The 21663-nt window shown below is 36.5% G+C and overlaps 1 long non-coding RNA gene across 6 annotated transcripts; it reads left to right on the top strand.

Annotated features, from left to right (window-relative positions):
* The first annotated feature begins 5648 nt into the window (after positions 1-5648).
* Positions 5649-6906, top strand: LOC136247006 (uncharacterized). Of its 6 annotated transcripts, none has more exons than XR_010697001.1 (6): positions 5650-5802; positions 5857-5919; positions 5977-6041; positions 6110-6319; positions 6369-6688; positions 6741-6902. It is a non-coding gene; the product is annotated as an uncharacterized lncRNA (long non-coding RNA). The 6 variants fall into 6 exon arrangements; XR_010697002.1 differs by having other exon boundaries at positions 5652-5802; positions 5863-5919; XR_010697004.1 differs by having other exon boundaries at positions 5649-5802; positions 5857-5939; positions 5984-6319; positions 6741-6906.
* Positions 6907-21663: the final 14757 nt, after the last annotated feature.

Here is a 21663-nt window from a genome sequence, read left to right as displayed (position 1 = left end):
TATTGACTATACTACCTGTGAACAGTTATCTGACATAGACTCTATCTGGCTCTTTATTAAGAACAATATCACTAGGGGAATGGACCTGTTTATTCCTAAAATTAGAACCAGCTCTTCTCAGTTTCCTAAATGGTACACTTCAAATATACGCCATCAGATTAAGTGCCTTCAGACTCTATCAAAGAAATACAAATCTCATCCTATTGATCACAATTTGAATCGTATAAAAACAGCAGAAGATAACCTCCAAAACAGCATCCAACAAGCCAAGGCCAACTTCGAAGCAAATCTAGTCCACAATTTTGCCTTCAGTAATGACTCAAAAATATATCAGCATGTAAGAAACATCACTACATCTGCTTCTATCCCTGCTACAGTCTTCTTTGATGATAGTTCTGCCACCCATGACATTGATAAAGTTTCTTTGTTCAACAGGTACTTTTACTTTGTGTTCTCTCAGAGTACCTACTCCTTACCTCTATTTGAGGACATGCCTTCTACATATTCTACCATTGACTCCATCAATATCACTGAAGACAAAGTCCACACTGCCTTAGTATCTCTTGACTCTTCAAAGGTGATTGGTATTGATGGAATTAATCCTGCTGTCCTAAAAAAACTGTGCTATTGTTTTAACCAAACCTTTTACACTATTTATTTTCATATGCCATTTACTATTGTTGTCTTCCTTCTGAATGGCAGATACATTGCATCACCCCTATTTTCAAAGCTGGCAACAAAAATTGTGTTACTAATTATAGACCTATATCCCTACTCTGCATTGTGTCCAAGGTACTGGAACATATTATTCATGAAAAAGTTACAAAATCTATTTCTAGCCGTATCTCTATCTCACAATTTGGATTCATGAAGGGTGCTCAACTTTGCAACAACTTCTTATCTTCCTCAAAGATATCTATGAGCACAAAACCCAAACAGACGTAATCTACTTAGATTTTTCCAAAGCTTTCGACCGAGTTCCTCACAATGAACTACTCTTAAAATTGTGGCAAATTGGCATTACTGGCAACCTGTGGTGGTGGTTCAAATCATATCTCTATAATAGATACCAATGTGTATGACTCAATGGTTCCTACTCAACTCTACTTCCAGTTTTATCAGGTGTGCCCCAGGGGAGCATCCTTGGCCCACTTTTGTTCTTAGTTTTCATTAACGATTTGTATCTATCCATTAATCACTCCAATGCTTTATCTTTTGCAGATGACACTAAATGCTACAAACTCATGTTTGGACTACTTGATTCCATCAAACTCCAGGTTGACCTCAACTCCTTATTTGACTGGTCTCAAGACTCAAACTAATTTTTTAACACCAAGAAATTTATTCACCTCTCCTTTAATACAAAGTTCCCAACTTCTTACAACATTGATAATTCCTCAATAATATCTAGTAACACACATCGTGACCTTGGTATCATTCTATCTACCGACCTGTCCTAGAGAAACCACTATCACCACATTTCATCCAAAACTTATCAAACCCTAGGATTGCTTAGACGTACATTCAGCCATTCTATTAACACTACAACCAAAAGAATTCTGTACAAAGCACTAGTAAGGTCTCAGCTCCTGTATTGTTCCCCATTGTGGCATCCCTACCTTATCCAAGATATCTCTGCTCTTGAAAGAATACAGCGCCGAGCTACCAAATACATCCTCAACGATTATGTTTCTGATTATAAAACTCGCCTTATCAAGCTCAACCTACTACCATTAATGTATATTTATGACCAGTCTGACATTCTGTTTTTCATAAAATCAATTCAAAATCCATCTGATCATTTCAACATCCAGACCTTCATCAAATTCTGTCATTATTCTACTAGGTCTTCTTCCAATAACAAACTTGAACATGTTTTTACGTCATCTAATAAACAAAGAAACTTCTACTTCAACAGACTTCCTCGAACCTTCAACAGCTTACAAGTAATTGACCTAACTCAACCCTTTATTATCATTAAATTTCAACTAAGGCCACTCCAAGTCATACCTTAGTTTCTGGTGACTCCCAAGCCTACAAATGGATGCGGGCGGGCGGATGATCAGGACTTCAGGACTATAGATTCTACTGTGACAATATACTGTATGGTATTATTATTTGCTCAATTTAGCAAATTCATGTTGATTTTGTTTTTAGTCAAACTTAACCAACAACATAAGTAGTTGTGCTTCGGCAAAAAATGCACTAGGAAAGTTGTTGATGGATCATGGCTACTGATGTATAGCATTTAAGTATATTTATTTATTTATTGAGAATATACTATAGGAAATGTTTTGCTCATGTAGCTACTTATGCTTTCCAAGTGAAATAAATGTCTCATTAGCTATGTCGGGAAAGTATTACTATGACTTATAGCTAAGTTGTTCAAATGATCATGATCCAAAATGCAATTTAACTTCTATTTTCACATTAGAAATTCTTCATTCAAATGTGAAGTCTTAGCCCACTAGCTATGCGTTTCCAGCCTTCTATTCAGTAAACCTTGAGAAAAGTAACTGTCAAAGTTTTGAGTCATTGAGTGCTCCAGACTAGTGTTTTTTAGTGATCATCTATATCTGGGAATGTTTAAACTATAAGGGTTTCTACTTGCCAATCTAATTTTAGTTATGGAAAAGTTTTAAGTTTAATTAAGCTCACCGAATGTTGCCGGCTTTCCATACCCCTGTAGTGTTCAGTGATAAGGCATTTGAAGTTACTAGACTAATCATTAGAGGACTACATTTGAATTATAAAGTTAAAGCTATGGCCCATCTGCATGGGCTAGTAGTTAATGCTACTGAAATTACTTTGGTTACAGAAGCATTAGTAACAGTTATAATCTGAACAGCTATATAATCAAGGACAAAACTAGCTATAGTTAGAAACATTTTATTAGTGTGGCATATATACCTAATATTAGAGTTAAGAGTAGTGTGACTGCTCTATTGGAATCCCTGACTACTCTATTAGAGTATCTCGATGTTTTGCAGTAAAAAATAAGTGTCTTGCTGGGTCACATGCACTTAAGCACCTGTAATATTAATAATAGTCCTCATAAACTAGGGTTCCAGGTTTACCATGCGGGCGGGTGACCAGAAACTAAGGTTTGACTTGGTGTGGCCTAACTAAAATCCTCTGGCAGCATTTTACGAGAAACTTTGATCCAGACAACCAGCATAGTTTCCATTTTACATGTCCTTGTAGCATCTGCTCCAAACATCCAAAGCCACCTAATTTTGATACATTTAGCAGCTAATTGCAATTGTATAAGTAATGATAAGTACTTAATCTAAGTTATGGGATCTGGTACTTACCAGATTACCTTTAGTGCAATTGTATACAAACTCACTTTTATTGCTGTGCATGCAACCATGTACACCTGTAACATTGCACTATAAAGCTAATAATTGAAATGAACTCTAGCTCGCCTAGAGACAGCTGGTTTGCTTGATAAGCCAGAAAATGATGGACTTCTTCCGATAAAATAGCCGTCCACGTTCGTAACCAGTGCCGGTACTATATCCACTTTGAAAATTTAAATAATTAAAATAATAATAACAATAATAATAATAATAATAATGTGTCCCATGCTTGCCGCAACAGAGTATTTTGAAAGATACAACTCTGTGGCAGCATTGGAGCACAGAGCTTTGTGTGATCACTTTTGAGTTAGTACGTGTGATAATGTATTTGTATTTGTATTTGTATTTTAAGGATAAAGGCTTATGCCTGTACATCCATAAACAAAATTAATAATTATTATGATAAGCCATGGCTTCATATTCCACAACCTGGAACCATGGCCAACAGTGTCAAGTTTTCAAGGGATTTTGACATACGCACTGATCGCTTGATTTCTGCTCATCGCCCTAACATTATGGTTTTAAATTGTGATTGCGGTACTGGAATTTTCATTGATGTAGCTATTCCTGTCGATGCAAGTATTGTAAGTAAAGAATCTGAATAAATAGCCAAATATCAAGATTTGTATATTGAGTTATAAAGACTTTGGAACTTGAGGACTATTAAAGTTATTCCTATTGTTATCAGCTGTTTAGGAACTTGCACACCAAACCTGCTGAAACGTTTAAATGGCGGATTCGTTATTTTGACTACGTAATAACATGCCACGCCTTGCCGCGCACCTGGTCTATATAATAATAAGTACTGCATTAAGCCAAAAAGCATTCTATGGACAAAGTGAAGTCAAACATATTTAATCCGTAACCTTTTCCGTTATCGAGTTACCTTTGTCTGAATAATTATGCCATTATAAGGCTTTTAAATATACAGTGGAAGATCCTTCAAATTATCTACTGGAAGCATTTAAGCTTGTTATGAAGGCGCTTTTGGTTATAAGGTATATGTGGGTATCATGAGTCCCTTAATTTTAAAGCATTCTTATCACCTAATAATGTGACCCCAATTTTTCATACTACTTGTAGGCAAAGGTGTAACCATAAACTACACTATCTTAAAATTTCAAAAATTATCCTACCATGTGGTGGGCTGTATGATGTTTTCTCTAAAGTACTGTAAGTGATCCTATTATGAGTCATATGGGGGTATTATGGGTCACAATATTCATTACTTCATAAGTTAGTTATTTTATATTCAATTATGGTAAATGTTGTGGAAATATTTACAGGCACTCTAATGGCATTCAAAACACCATAGTTGACTTGGTTTTTGCACTTTATATCTTCATGCTCCTTACTACATGGTAAGAGGTACATGTAGCTAATCCAGAGCAGTATTCCTGCTTAATGAACTAAGTGATCTCTTAATTGGATTTGCAGTTAGCTTACGATCACTGTCTATGTTGATCTGAAGTAGAATCATTCATTTCTTTCTAAATCTACAGGATTTAACCCTCTGAGCATATTTTAAGCTATACGACCCTTAATACAACCTGACCCAAAATATCAACATATACCTTACCTAACCAATGTTGCTAATACACAAGAATGGTGTTTTCTGTTAGCGACAGTGTTTAGTGACCAGATACAGAGCATGCGTATTCAACAATGAGTCATATCTTCATTAATTCTGTAATACTTATCCTTAACAGTGACAAGGTTTTAGTGTAGATTACGACGAAATACGCCATAAACTTGATTTTCTTTGCTAGTGTATGTGTACATTCCTTGATAGTTTTTGGTCATCAGTAACACCATGTTATTTTATACATGGAACCTAAGCAACAGTAAATTCTACAGTAACTCACCATGAACAATACGAATTCGTTTATTTGATATATCACTAAAAGCACAGTAGCGATTACTTATCTTCCATAAAACAGTATAAGTTAAGAAGTAGTCAAGAGATTTCATAAACATAGAAAATGTCTTACATTAAACATAGAATTAATTAAATATTAGCATAAATATCAACCCTTACCTTTACAGCTTAGAAGGACAACAGTGAGAAAACTTACAGTAACAAACATCTTCGTCGTAACTTCAGCTCTAATTAGTTCGCTTGAATTACTTTTGTATGCATCTGGTATAGTTATGTGATACGCGTTTCTTATTGCTAAAATTGGACATTATAAACGCATGCGCATGTGAACGTTTTATCAAAACCATGACTCGTTTGCAAATGCATACGCTTCGAAAAGCGAAATATAAAAATGTGATGATTATTATTATCTATTGTTGATTATTTTGATTATTATTATTACTGAGCAGTCAGCCCTGCTGGTGTGCTCAGATTTGCCCGAATACATGTAACACAATTACAATAATGATTGTAGTCCAGTTCTAAAAATGTCAGCATCTGCAACTTCAACAAGATCTACTGGTAAGGAGTTCCAATCATTAATTGTTCTTGAAAAATAACTATTTTGGTGTGCAGTGGTAGATACATGTGGTAAGATGTAGTGCAGTGGATGGTACTGTCTCGTGGATCGTGATGTTGGTAGGTAGTATGGGGGAATTGTAAGTGATATTTGTTGGTAAAAAATTATGTGTAAAGTTTGTAGTCGAGATAATTTGCGGCGAGTCTGGAGAGTTGGCCATGAAAGCTGATTTAACATTGAGGTGACAGAACTAAGTCTACCATAATCATTCATTACCCAGCGTGCTGCTCTTCGTTGTATTTTTTCTAGCTCTACAATATCTCCAGTTTGGTGAGGGTCCCAGACGTCAGATGCATATTCTAGTTGTGGCCTGACCATTGTTAGATAAGCAGATTCTTTAACTTGTTCTGAACATTTGTTTAAGTTACGTTTCAGGAAATTAAGTGTTTTAGATGCTTTAGTAACAATACTAGAAATGTGTGGTGACCAAGATAGTGATGTATTAAGGATTACTCCCAAGTAAGTATGTTGATCAGATAGATTTAGGATGTGATTATTGAGGGTATAGACGTGATTGAATGGTGTCAAGGATCTTGTACAACGTATGACAGTACATTTACTAACATTGAATCTAAGTTGCCAGGTGTTTGCCCATTCTGATAACCTATTCAGGTCTTCTTGAAGCATGTTGGCGTCTTCTGCACTGTTAATAACTCTGTAAAGTAGACAATCATCAGCAAACAAGCGGAGTGGTGAGTTGATATCTTTAGTAATGTCATTAATGTACAACAGAAACATTAATGGTCCGAGCACTGTGCCTTGTGGTACTCCAGAAAGCACCGGTACTGGACTTGAGGATTCGCTATCTAACACAACACACTGGGAGCGGTGAGTAAGCCAAGTTTGGATCCAATTGTAACTATTACCATTAATTCCATAGAATCTTAATTTGGTTAGTAGTCGCTGGTGTGGTACTGTGTCAAATGCTTTGGAAAAGTCTAATAGGATGATGTCTGTTTGTTAATCAGCAGGCCCCTCCAGGGGTATAATGCTGATGTGCAATTACATGTGTACAATTTCGATTTGTTACTTAACTATATAAGTATGTACAATTACTACAAATTACTTAATTATATACATATGTACAATTACAATAATAAACTATAAAATATATACAATTGCGATAAGTTACTTAACTATATTCATAGAAGGGGCTAATTTTTGCATAAATTCTTCAACACAGTCAGTCTCAATAATCTCATCATCTAATCTATTCCATTGTGGTACAGTTCTTGGGAGGAAGGAATATTTATATACATCAATTCTTGGTTGGTAAGATACTAGTTTAAAGTTGTATGAGTGTCGGGTCCGTAATCTGATCTGCAAAAACCAGTCACAATCGCGCGTTTTCGAATTTCTATTTATAATGTACTTAGCCAAGTGTTTCCTTTGGAAAAATTCCAGCCTCATGTGCCAATAACTTTCGGAGTTGCAATCCTACAGAATAGAAATACGTGGAGGTGGCGAACTTAATGATCCTCGTCTTTGGTGCGATCAACTTTTTCCGCTTGGACCACATTTTGGTTATTATTATTATTATTATTATTATTACTGAGCAGTCAGCCCTGCTGGTGTGCTCAGATTTGCCCGAATACATGTAACACAATTACAATAATGATTGTAGTCCAGTTCTAAAAATGTCAGCATCTGCAACTTCAACAAGATCTACTGGTAAGGAGTTCCAATCATTAATTGTTCTTGAAAAATAACTATTTTGGTGTGCAGTGGTAGATACATGTGGTAAGATGTAGTGCAGTGGATGGTACTGTCTCGTGGATCGTGATGTTGGTAGGTAGTATGGAGGAATTGTAAGTGATATTTGTTGGTTAGCTACTACCCAAATGCTCAGAAGACATGGTTGGTGATGAAGCCAGAGTATTTGGAGTTAGCACGTAAAGTGTTTGACTCGATGATGACATCAATGTTAATATTACTGCTGAGGGTAGACCTTACTTGCGGGCTGCAGTTGGAACTATTTCCTACATTGTTGACCATGTTTCTCAGAAAGCACATTTATGGATTGAGGAGCTGACCCTTCTGTCTGTTATTTCCAGGTCTCAACCACATCTGCCAGTTCTGAATTTACACATGGCTTCATCAGCAAATGGTGTTTTATTGCTAGGACCATTCCTGATGTGAGCAGCTGTTACAAATCTTTAGAAGTTTTTATCCGTATCTTTTTATAACCTGGGCGAATACCGCCAGAAGAATTGGAGAAGAACTTGCTCACCCTCCCTGCAAGACTTGGTGGTTTGGAAATTACTAATCCTGTTCAGTTGTCATCTGTTATGTATGATGTTTCCACCAAGGTCACTGGACCTTTACAGTCACTTCTTTTGTCCCAAACAGGTGTATGTCCTAAGCACCCAGTTATTATTTTTACTATTATTGTTAATTAGCAAAGCCCACTTGTGGCAACGCGCTAATGAGCGTTACAATCACATATTATGTTACTTACAGCGTTCTTAAATGTTTCGAGATCTCTTGTGTCAATGTTAGGAATTTGAAGGAGGTTACATTGAATAATTGTTCGTGGGAGGAAGGAGTATTTGTAAACATCTACTGTTGTTTGCAATCGAGTTAGCTCGAGAGGATGTTGAGCACGGGTGTAGGACACTGCAGTTGGTGACGGTAAGCATTGCTAGTAAGTTCTTGACAATCTTGAATAGGAAGGTGAGTCTAGCAATTGTTCTTCTGTTTTGAAGTGTAGGCCATTCAAGACTGGTTAACATGTCTGTGATGATATGGTTTTGGTTAGATCTGTGCCAGGGTTTGTTTAAAACGAAACGAACAGGGAGGGGCTAAGGAGGCTGGTTTACTAATACTAGTGCAATGATAGGGGTCCCAGATGTCTGAGCAGTATTCTAATGATGGTAAGAGCAATTGTTTGTAGACGTGTTCTTTAATTTCTGATGGCATGACTGAGATCTGCTGTCCAACGTTCAAAGTCTGTTGCGATGTTCTCTACTAAAGATGCCAAGTTTAGTATTAGTTAGGGTCCGCAAACCAAAAAATCGATATCTTCAAATTAACTTACAAACTATAGTCATGTGCAGGGGTAGGTCTAATGAAGAAAACAATAGAGTTGCAGAAAATTTCATCCATCTCTTCTAATGAAAATAATACAAAATACCTTGAATTCGATCGATTTTTCGTCGTCGTAATTTGCAATGTTATTCTTTTGGGCCAAAACTCGCTCTCAAGCTTTGAAAGGTTGTCCACTCTTACTATGGAGTATAGGTAGTTTAATATAATTAATTAACATTAAGTTTGGTACTGACGTCGCGAGCATCGCCGATCGGTGAAAGAAAAGACGTTTCGTGATCTGGAGCACAGCAGACTAGCAGGAAATACTGCAACATTTACTACAGTGATCACCTCCAAGTCAAGTACCTGTGTGCAGAATATCGTGTGGATTGAAGTTTGTTGACCTTCTTGCTGAGACCAGCGTCGCCAAATTTAGTAAAATTTCCTCTACGATCCAACAAATACTGCAGTCTCGTGTACATAAGCACCTTTAAGTATGTTGAATTATGGAAGATGATTGCTCTGAACAAGTATAAACTTACAGCGAAGGCTGGATTATTGACGGTAAATTTACACTTATCTGATAGCTATTGCAATTTATTGTGCAAAACCAAAACTCTCGTAATAAAATTTACGACACTCACATAATATCATTGGTTTGATATGATGATAAATACCTGCGAGCACAGTAAGATAATCTTTTCTGTAGCATGGATGGAGTCCAGTGGTCTAGTGTGCATGGCTAGATCTATATAACTATAGCTATATACATATTACTTATGCATGCGAGTTATCATACTGTCAGTATAGCACTTTTATGTGATACTCAGATGCAGTATAGCATGCAAGTTTTGGTGGTATGCTTCCCAGGAAAAAATTTACATGCCTTGAATTCATATCAGTATGGAGAACTATCATACAAAGCTGTGTGATATTTCTTGGTAGCTATAATTTTGCACTATAAAGTAACAACTTATTCTGTCTCAATCATGTCTACTAGTTATTATCACATCCTAAGCAAGATATTAAAAACATAGTAGCTATTACTTCCATAACACAAAATCTCCAAAAATGAAGTTTAATTATTTGTGATTTGGAAGAAATTTTGATTGTAATTGTCAATACAATCTTAAGATTCACTAAAACTTTTAGAAAAGTTTAAGATACAAAAGAAGTATATACATGTTACTGAAACAGTGAATTAATTCCACTATGAAGAAACAGATGAGCAAGAGTACTTCTTGGTGCTTTGTAGATGGAAAATTAACAAGTATACCCAAAACTGCATGTCTTTACAGCATGTGTTATATACAGTCCTGGATGGATTAAATGTAGGTAAAGTTTGCTATCATAGCAGTATAATACATTACACATGCAACAAACGATGATCTATTTAGAAGCTGGAGGTTAATTTAAAATTTATATGTAGTTGCATGTGTAAAGTGTATATGTACTGCACATACTTTGTGATACAAATGGTTCTCTACAGTGTATATTGTAAGCCAGGGCCACCCACAGGGAGGAAACTGGGGCATTTTATCCCGGGCCCCAGCCTGAAAGGGGCCCCAGGAGGCCCCATGAAGGGCCCCTTGATACCTGTTTAAAAGATTTATATATTCTAATAGAGCAGTCAGATCTAAATACTCTAATAGAGAGCAGTCACAGGATTCTTCAAAGAAGCAGTGTAGCAAGCTTATAGATAAGGAGATATGGTTGGTGAGGGGTAGTTATTGTCATTGTTAGCAAGTCATGACCTTTTTTTTGGTCTTCAACTTACAGCTTGGATGAAGTTCTGATTCAGAATGGAAACCTTCTTGCCTCTGGGGCCCCACTTTAATTCTTTGCCCTGGGCCCCTTAATTTCTCTGGGCCGCCCCGTTGTAAGCATTGAAGATATGCCACTCTTGATTCTTTTAGGGATGGCCCTCATATACATGAATGTATAAAGCATAATTATGTGGTCAGTTCTGAAGAGAATCAAGCACTCAATATCTTTATTATTATTATTATTTATTACAGGTAATTTATAAGGCTAAACAGCCTGTTACACCTGATCAACAGGTAAAAAAAATACAAGTAGACTAATTACATACATTTATACATAGTGTTAGATGAATATTGGTCAATCAATTTCTTAAAATCATCAACTGATGCTGCACATGCTACTTCTTGGGGTAAATTATTCCATGGTTCAACAACTCTTCTTGTAAAAAAATACTTCCTGGCATCTGTTCTTGAAAAATATTTAAATAGCTTAAATGTATGACCTCTGGTATGGGTAATGGGTGAAAAAGTAAAAAAATCAGAATGGTCTATATCATACTTATCATGTAGCATATTGTAGACAGCAATCATGTCACCTCTATAACGTCTATAATGTAATGATGGCAAGTTAAATACTTTCAATCGTTCCTCGTAGTCAAGATTTCTTATAGTTTTGATCATTCTAGTTGCTTTCCGTTGGATTTTTTCTAATTTTTGGATGTCTGTTTTATAGTAAGGTCCCCAAACCAAGTTACCATATTCTAAAATAGGACGTACTATTGATTTGTATAAACATGTAAATGAATCTACAGAAATATCCGAAAAGGTCTGTTTAATAAGGCCAAGAAGTCTATTAGCCTTATTAACCACTGCCGAACACTGACTATGAAACTTGAGATCTTAAGGATTTCAGCTGTGTTAATGACTTGTGGTGAAGGCTGAGCACATTTTGAACTTTCCACTGTTTGTTGCAAATATGATTAATAAGTATATTTCTGCATTTCACGAACTTCTTGCATTAATTTAATTACCATCTCAACTATAGAATTGGAGCAAATTTGCTTTTGATAGCTACTATAATATGTGACCGGATCTGCGAAAACAGGACATAATCGCATTTTTTTCCGAATTCCTGTTTATTGAATATTTATAATCTATGTAGCCAAGTGTACCCATTGGCAAAATTTCAGCTTCATATGATAAACACTCTGGGAGTTACAGCCCTACAAAGTAGCAGTACAGCAAGTATAGGGAGAATAAATTACAGGCGCTTACAAAAACAGTTGTAACTTGCCAACGGATCGAGGTACAGAGCTAAACTTTTCACCATCATGTTCGCCATGAACAGGGGAATAAATTACTGGGTAAGTATTTCCTTTGCCGACCCTTCTTCACTGCATACAAAGGCGAAATTCATGAAGAAAAATTGATCACGTACAATCGCTTCGACATGACGTAAACAAACGCTCAAAACTTACGTGTCCTTGGGTTTACTGCAACGAAACAAATATTTTCCAACTCCTCTTGAGCAGGCGAATAAGATGATATCAAGGTTTTTATTGTTAATCCCTTTCTTCACTAAAAAAGAACGGTTAAAACAATTTTGGAATTTTTCAATAATACGCAAGTATTACCAAATGTATTCAATGCTTTATACTGCAAATTTAGGCTTGTGCGATTTGTCCCTTTTTCGCAGATCCGGTCACATATTGATAATATTGCTCCTATGCATAAGGGTGGGCTCAGCATGCACATATATTATAAATATAGTACATTGCATATAATCATGCAAATGCAGATACTAGTGTATGTCTAGACTATACCACTTGTTGAGTATGAGGAAGAAGACATTTTCAAAATGACACAATAGTTTTACTGTAGCATGCAGTACACAGATATATGCCTGCATTAAATTATATAGGTCTGTTTGCACCAATACAATGTAACTGAACAGTCAGAAAATGATTTTAAACATTATGTCTCTGCTGAAATTTTAAACCAACAATCACAAAATGATTATTTAACTGCACTCAGAGTAGTTGTCAACTAAATTTCACTAAAATTAGATATTTGTTACGAGAGGGTGGTTTTGGCATTATAAAGCGCGTTTAGCATACCGTTATTGCTTAAAGTGTACGTAATCTAGCCTTCGCTAGAAGTCTATACTAGTTCTGAGCAATGATTTCCATAATTAAACACACTTAATGGTACTTGTGTACACGAGACTACAGTATTTGTTGGATTGCGGAGGAATTTTACTTAATTTGGCGACGCTGATCTCAGCCAGATGTTCAACACACTTCAATCCACACCATATTCTGCACACAGGTACTTTACGTGAAGGTGATCACTGCAGTAAATGTTGCAGTATTTTCTGCAAGCCTGCTGAGCTCCAGATCACGAAACGTCTTTTTTCGCCGATCGGCGATGAGCGCGACGTCACTACCAAATAGTAATTATTTATATTAAACTTCCTATACTCCATAGTAATAGTGAACAATCTCTCAAAGCTTGAAAAAGAGTTTTGGCCCGAAAGAATAACACCGAAAGTTACGACGGCGAAAAATCGATCGAATTCAAGGTAATTTGTGTTATTTTCACTAGAAGAGATGGACGAAATTTGCTGCCACTCTAGTGTTTTCTTGATTAGACCTACCCCTACACATGACTATAATTTGTAAGTAATTTTTTTAGAGAATTATTATATAGATGTTCAAATTTAAGTGTATTCACGCAATAGGACAAAAAAGTGTGAGAAATCTGAAATTATTTGAATATATCGATTTTTCGGTTTGCGGACTCTATATTAGTATTAGTATAAAAAATAACAATAATAATAAAACAAAATAAAAAAATTGTATTATTAATTACCGGTAAAGGCACTGCCTGTATACCAGGTAAACACAATTTGTACAATCATAAGATAGCTATATAAAAATAAATCTAGAATTAGCTAAGTGAGAATCTAACAATGATTGAAAACAATTAATTGAACTAGCATTTACAACATAGTCAGTTAAGCCATTCCAGTCATTGAGAATCCTATTAAAAATTATCAGATCTACATTTGTGACTGGATTTTGGAAAAACGATCCAAATCGCACATTAGAAGTTTCGAGATAAACGGTTTTAAAGATTTGAAGCCAGCATAACTCTCCAAGGATAGCAAGCACGCGTATGAAATTTACACGAAAGATGCATCAATCTGTTACCTTTCAAGCCACTTCCAGTACTGGTAGCTGCTTGTACAGTTTCCCGCCAAATAAGATAGAAAATCTGAGCAGTTGGACGAGCGAAGTAGTATCACAAGTGCTCACAAAGGGGTGGAGGCTGGGGGGTGGTTGGGAGGGCAAAAGATAGGCCTCAAAATGGAGGCAGACCACGGTTGGAGTCCAGACACGAGATTACAGGGCTGTGCTGGCTCCTTAGTGGCTGATATGTAGCAAAATCTAAAGAGAACACGTCTGGCCAACATTATAAGGCTATCCACCAGTAAACCACTGATTCTTGCCAAGCCAGTTCCTTCACAAGGCCTGAAACCGCCATTTGGGCACTCTACACCACCCAGAAAAGACGTCTATTAAAACCAGCCTGGTGTAGTTTGAGTAGTGCTGAGGGTCAAAACTTGTAGTACGATAGCGTAGCTATCCACTGGTGGTGTTAGTTTGATTTTGCCTGATGTGCGATTTGGTTCGGTTCTGTAAAATCTGGTCACATTTTAATCTTGAAAATGATTTAAATAACTTAAATTGTGACTGAATTTTGGAAAACCGTCGATATACGCATAACAGTACTTTTGTAACAAAACGTATTTTAAAACTGAGTAAAAAACGCAAGCTCCAGAAAAAAATTACGCAAATTTTTATCACCTCACTGGTCGGCGAATTAAGCCTCCAATAGATAAATCCTGAGAATCATCGTATTTGCCTGTTCATAGGGAATACAAAAATCTTTGTTTCACTTCCATACATGAAAGGATTTCAAAGTTACAGACGTTTGTTTACGTTGCGGTGAGGAAAGAATTTACTGACGATAGTTTTTCAGTGAACTTGCCTTCGTTCTCTAACACAGAAGCATGCCTAGGGAAAACTATACCTTGGTGGATGCACAGATTCATGGCAAACACAATGAGCTAAGATTCAATTCCGTACGTCATTGTATCAGTAAGTTATGATGGTTTATGTAAGCGCCTGTAGATTCTTTTCTCGATTTCTTCTGTACATATAAATTTATTTGATCATCCGGCTGTTTAGTGCTTTATTTCCAACGCTGCTTAACTTAGGAAGCTGAAACTTAGCTAGTCCATTCCTCTGTTCCTGTAGTAAACATAGAATAAAATCCATTTTGAAAATTGTGCGGATATCGACGGTTGTCTGTGCTCATCCTTTGGACGTACTTCAGTAAGCTTATGAAATTCTCTAGTTGCTGTGGCACACGTTTGTGTACAGAGGAGGTTGGTCCCAAAGAACACAAAGGCCCATCCGACTATTCACAAATTGACGACATTGAGATTACCACCTCAGGTGTATGTAAGTTACTATCAGGCTGCAATCCACACAAATCAGCTGGTCCTGACAATATCCATTCATGTTTTCTGAAAGAACACAGCCAATGAAATAGCACCTATGTTAACACACTGTTTTTTATTAATGCTTTATAGTACACACATACAAGCATGAGCTTTGGTACACACACAGATACAAGAATTGATAATAAACATGGTGTACTAAAGGTCTGTAGACTTGTTCCTACAGCCAAAAGTAGTAATTATAAAATAATAATAAAAGAACACATGATAAATTGTCTAAAACAGTGTGTAGTTAATCGAGAAATGATCAGTAACACACCGACTACAGGGACAGTGGTAGTGCAGTGTATGGGGGTTCAGGGGGTCAAAGTTATGAATGAAATGATTCCAGAAGTGGGACTTGACTCTGTTCCTGATAGTGTCAATAGACAGATTAACGTCAATTAATGGAAGCGCATTCCATAAGCGACAGATCCTTACAAAGTAAAAGTGTCGTTGCTTGTTAGTGGTGGAGGGATTGTGATGTAATTTGAAGTCTCCTGATCTGGCACTAGGAAATGAAATGGTGAATGTTGAAACTACTGGTTGGATTTTTGATAGATTTGATGAAAAACATGATGTCTGAAAGTTCGAAGGTGTACATTAATGGCAGAAGCTCTAGTTTGAGAAGTCTAGTTTTATAGTCGGAAATGTAATCGTTCAAAATATACTTTGTGGCTCGTCTCTGAAGATGTTCTAGATTACTGATGTCTTTCACTAAATATGGACGCCAGATAGGGGAGCAGTACATGAGCTGAGACCTGATTAGAGATACGTATACAGGGGCGGATCTAGGATTTATAAAAGGGGGGGGGCTAACTCAAGGTACTAATCTCTTGGGTAGAGGTAGCGAAGCACACTTCCCAGCATGCGAAGCATGCTGGAACTAGGGGGGTCTGGGGGCATGCCCCCCAGGAAAATTTTGAAAAATAGATGCTAAAACACTGCAATTTGGAGACATTTCCACATAAAATTCATAATTTTTCTGCCTGTAGATATTTTATATACTGCCTTTAGATTATAGGTATGGCTCTCTGAAGCATTTGCTAATGGAAAAGTTTGGGTAGGTACAGACAACCAAGTACATGATGCACCCCTCTCACAATTGCACAACACTGAATAGGTGCATGTTAGAATAATAATGTTGAAAGTGGAAAATTTTGAAATTTGAACAATACAAGATTGAATCTGAGAGCATTTTCAATGGAAATTGTGAACCTAAATTAAGTATTGTCATACATATTAACTGCACAAGTAGATGAATGAAGCCCTTTAAACAGACCTATTCACTTCATTGCATGTATAGGTGCAGGCAGATTTGGAAAAATTCCATAACAGAACCAACTACATGTTTCCAGTGAATGTTCTATTAGAGTAGTTAGCTGACTGCTCTATTAGAGTATCTCGATCTTGTACACCTCCAATGCTGATCCGGGTCCTTGTTGCATAAATTTTAGCATAAATCCACTGATAATACGTTGGAAGACGTTTATAAGGTGGTTTTATGAGTATTTGTATTATTAGTGATCATATAATTATGCTAAGACAAAATTTCATTATAATACTCAGCATATTGATCAAGTAAAGCCTAAATATGAAGGGGGGGCTTCAGCCCCCAAAGCCCCCCCCCTGGATCCGCCCCTGGTATAGCTTAACTTTAGTCAGTGGTGGTATAGATGAACTGAAGGTTCTTCGTACAAGACCCAATGTCTTATAAGCTTTACTTAAAATAATGTCATGATGAGTTTTCCATTCAAGATTATCACTTAATGTAACTCCGAGACCTTTATGTGATTGTTTAGTAATGATTATGTTACCACTAATAGTATATGATGTAGGAGACTTCCGTTTAAAAGATAAATTGCAGCTTTTAGATGAGTTAAAATGTAAATTAGAGGATGTACTCCAGCTAAAGAGGTTGTCAATGTCACGTTGTAACAGTTGTTCGCCAGGAGGTGTCTTAATGTACCTGAAACATTTGGTGTCATCTGCAAATAGTAAAGCCTCACTGTCAGTAATAGAATTAGGTAGATCATTCATAAACATGATAAAGACAAGTGGACCGAGAATACTGCCCTGGGGTACCCCAGATTCAACAGATAAAAGATCAGAATAACAGTTATTAATAGAAACAAACTGGGATCTGGTACTAAGGTAGGCTTGAAGCCAAAGCCACAAGCTACCTGAAATGTTAAAGTTATGAAGTTTGGACAATAGATAAGAATGGGAAACCAAATCAAAAGCCTTACTGATATCTAAGTAGATGGCATCAAATCGGTCACAAGAAGAAAATGCATTGTGTAGAAATAGAAGTAGCTTTGAGTAGTAGACCGATTGTGCATAAATCCAAACTGAGCAGGGTTGATGTAGGCTGAAATGTGATCAACCATTTTGTTGTAGATGATACGTTCTAGAACTTTAGATGTATTACTGAGTAGAGAAATTGGACGGTAATTTTTGACTGAGGTGGGATCACCTGATTTAAAAATTGGAACAATCTTATGGACTTTCCAGTCTCTAGGCAAGTATGAAAACTGAAGCGTTAAATTAAATAAATAGCAGAGAGGTTGATAAAGGGCTGTGGCACACCTTTGTAAAACAATTGGTGGTATTCCATCAGGTCCCATGGCTTTGGTGGTATCTAAATTAAGAAGAACGTTAAGTACTTCACTATCAGATATATTGAGCTCAGATAACATAGTATGATGATCAATGTCATCAGGGGGTACAGGATGGCTTGCTGCTTTGGTGAATACTGAATAAAAATATTTGTTGAAAAGGGAGGCTTTAGCTGAGTCAGAGTTGGCAGAGATGGAGTCATAATAAACAGAACATGGAATACAATTGGAATTTGTTAAACTTCGAATGTACTTATAGATTTTAGAGTTGCTGTAGGAAAAGTTAGAGATCAAAGTAGATTCATAGTCAGCCTTAGCATTACTTATTTCAGCTTGGAGTAGTGTTTCGTTATTTTCAAGTTTGAGTTTATTCTGTTCAGAGGGATGCTTATTGTATTTACGTCTAAGAGTTCGAACACGATTAATATTGTGTCTAATAGAAGAGTTGAACCATTTAGGCTGATTGTAGCGATTGACGCTAACAGTGGGTATAAACTGTTTTATCCCATCCTTGATAAGTTCACTAATGTAGCACCACACATGTTATTTCATTCCTCACTAAGTACTGGAATCATACCATCCGTGTGGAAACAAGCTTATGTCACACCAATATACAAAACAGGATCAAGAAGTGATGCCAGAAATTATCATCCTATTTCTTTAACATCCATAATCTGCAAAACCTTAGAACATATAATATGTAGGCACATAATGAATCATCTTGATACCCACAATATTTTATTGAAACATCAGTACGGTTTCACATCTAGACACTCATGTGAAACACAACTCCTAACTGTTATTGATGATTTTGCTAAGGCTATAAATGACAAAAAACAAGTTGACACCTGTATGTTTGATTTTTCCAAAGCATTTGACAAGGTACCCCACTAATGACTCCTGCATAAACTTGAGTTCTATGGTATTACTGTTGACACTTTATTGTGGCTTGCAGCTTTCTTATCAGATCGTTCTCAACAAGTAACTATAAATGGTGCATTATCTTCCCCATGCAAGTTCAATTCTGGAGTACCTCAAGGGTCTGTACTTGGCCCAACACTTTTCCTTGTGTACATCAATGACATAGCTAATGGTATACAAAGCCAACTTCGTCTATTTGTAGATGACTGTATAATATGTGACTGGGCCTGCGAAAATAGGGAATGTGGGCACATGATTTTTGCCTACTTTTCCAAATTTTCATCACTCATAACATTTTGTACCATAATGCTATGGCAATGCAATTTTCAGATCGTAGTAAGCATTTGATTGGCTTTATGATGCAAGTCACAGAATGCAAATATTCTTTTCCAGTATGGAGACATGACCTGTAGTATGAAGGGTTGTAATTTGTGCCCACATGCCCTGTTTTTGCAGGCCCGGTCACATATATAGAACCATAAACACTCCTGAAGACCATACAACATTACAACAAGACTTAAACCAGCTATCCAAGTGGCTACAACCTTGCAAACGGAATTTAATATATCCAAATATAACATCTTATGAATATCACATCTCCACACTACAAGTAACTACACCTATACAATGTATGAAACTCAACTAAAGTCAGTGAAAGAGCATAAATATCTTGGAGTCTGGATCAATGAAAACTGTCATGGCAAACTCACATCCTGTATACTTGAAACAAAGCAAATCAAACACTGGGATTCCTACAAAGAAATCTAAAAACCTGCCCTACTTACTTGAAAGAACAAGCATACAAACAACTACACTGTTAAAAATGAAGTTTGAAGGTTATACCATGGAGTATGACAGTTATCCCTACCTTGTTGGTATAAAAAAACACTTGGAATGAAGGTTATACTATATGGGATGAAGGTTATCCCTACAAGTTGGTATAAAACTTCACAGGTATAACATTTATACCTTCGTGATGCCCTTATTCCGTTTTCTTCCGTGCATTTACTACGTATTTCAATCTAAAGCGCAACGCGTCATCTTTATGCGGCGCTTATTATATGATTCGTTACTATGCTACCGCATTGGTGCTTTGGAAGACCAGTGTCACGATTTATCTACTTAATGATCTGGAATGGATTCAAGTACAGAGAGATACGTTGGAACACCAACAAATACGGGACACCTAAGTGGTTTGTCAGCTGCCAGGGTACCCGCTGCCCTTGGATCGCCTCGGATCACTGGGCACAGATGTAAGAGGATTAAGAGCTGTAGAAATATGGTCCTTTACAATTGTACATTATATTACTCCTGGAAATTTGCATCTGTGAAATTTTGTGGCAGCTATAAAATGGAGTAATATTTTGATTAATGTAAAAGTGAGTGGGACAACTATTAAAACTTTGCATACATGTACATACACATTGCACAAGGAGGTGCCACAGCCTGCTCCTTCGCAAAAAGTGAAATACAGATACTAAATGATTCTACCACTCAGATTTAATAGTGTGTGCCAATCACGTTCACACACAAATCACCTTGGAAATGCAATGCTTTTGAAGGGTAATCATCTGACATAACTAGCAATTACATATACTGTCTAATTGAATTCCTCTTGGGATTATTTAGTATCTCTTTTACTTTTGCGAATGGGTGGATGGCACGAGACTAACTTGCTGCATGGTCTACCAATATCAATATACAATCAAGACGAGACTTGAGACTACACAATATAATTGTTACTAGCAACAGAGTCAAAATCTCAAGGCATATGAAGGGTTCAAATGTAGTGTGCAACACAGGCCAGCATGATACTCCCTTGCATATACATGTATGATCGCCAGTTTAAAAGTGAAATAAAGCTAAGCAGTTCAGAGTGACTAGTGCATACTTTTAATTTCTTACACACAATCTTGTTTGCAACAGAAAATATCTACTAGGTTACATGAGTTTTGTACTTCCAGCAAGGGCAAGTTTCAGGAAACCCCTTTACATAAATTCAAACTGCAGGTATACAGAAATCATGGGTTTCATGAAACAGGAGCCTTCACCTTGTAAATAGTGTTTGTCATGCAATAGCAATGCTAGTTCTGAAGAATAGTTTTTGGTGAGATAATCTAATAAAGCAGTCAGGTAATTATAATACTCTAATATAACAGTCACTTAGCTGTAGAGAAAACTTTTCAAAATTACTGTGTACGTCCTGCAAGGTGACATGATAAAAAGGAAGCATTGTTTGTACAAAATACAAACAATGTCAAACATTACTAAAAGCATATCATTTATATTATCTTCCTCACTATCTATGAAAGCCAATATTTTGTGTACTTGTACTTAGTAGTGTTGCAGAGTGAACTGTTTATAATTGTTACAGGGTAAATGAGGCATGAATCCCAATGACCAGCTTTTTACTACCAACTGGATTGAACATACCTGACTCTAGAGTCTGATCAAAGTTTGTAACTCATCAGCTACGTGTCAAGCAGCTGTGAAAACTATTCACAAGCAAGGAACTCAACTGAAATATTATTGCACAATTCAATGAACAACATTACTTGTGATCACAATGTTATAGCATAACTAGTGTTTGTGTTACTTGTACTTGATTTGGGTTTGTATTTCAACAACCAAGGGCTATTTGATATACTAGCAATACCTTTCATAAATACAATTCCTAAAGGGAACTAGTGGTGATCTACGAACAACTTGAGAGTTCCACACTTTGTGTATGTAAATAATTCATCAGATGTTGCTTGACAATGTACTGTAATATAACATGCATGTTCGGTCAGTTATAGTCTACACATCCATCTGCCTTGCAGATGATAAGCACATACATTAATTATCACAACTTTTGTCCAACCACGGACACATTATGGAGTATTTTTATCATCTAGTGACAGTTGA

This window comes from Dysidea avara, chromosome 2 (genome assembly GCF_963678975.1).
Source record: "Dysidea avara chromosome 2, odDysAvar1.4, whole genome shotgun sequence".
Taxonomy (NCBI): Eukaryota; Metazoa; Porifera; class Demospongiae; order Dictyoceratida; family Dysideidae; genus Dysidea; species Dysidea avara.
Note: the sequence above shows the minus strand (reverse complement) of the source record. Positions and strands in the feature narration are given on the sequence as shown.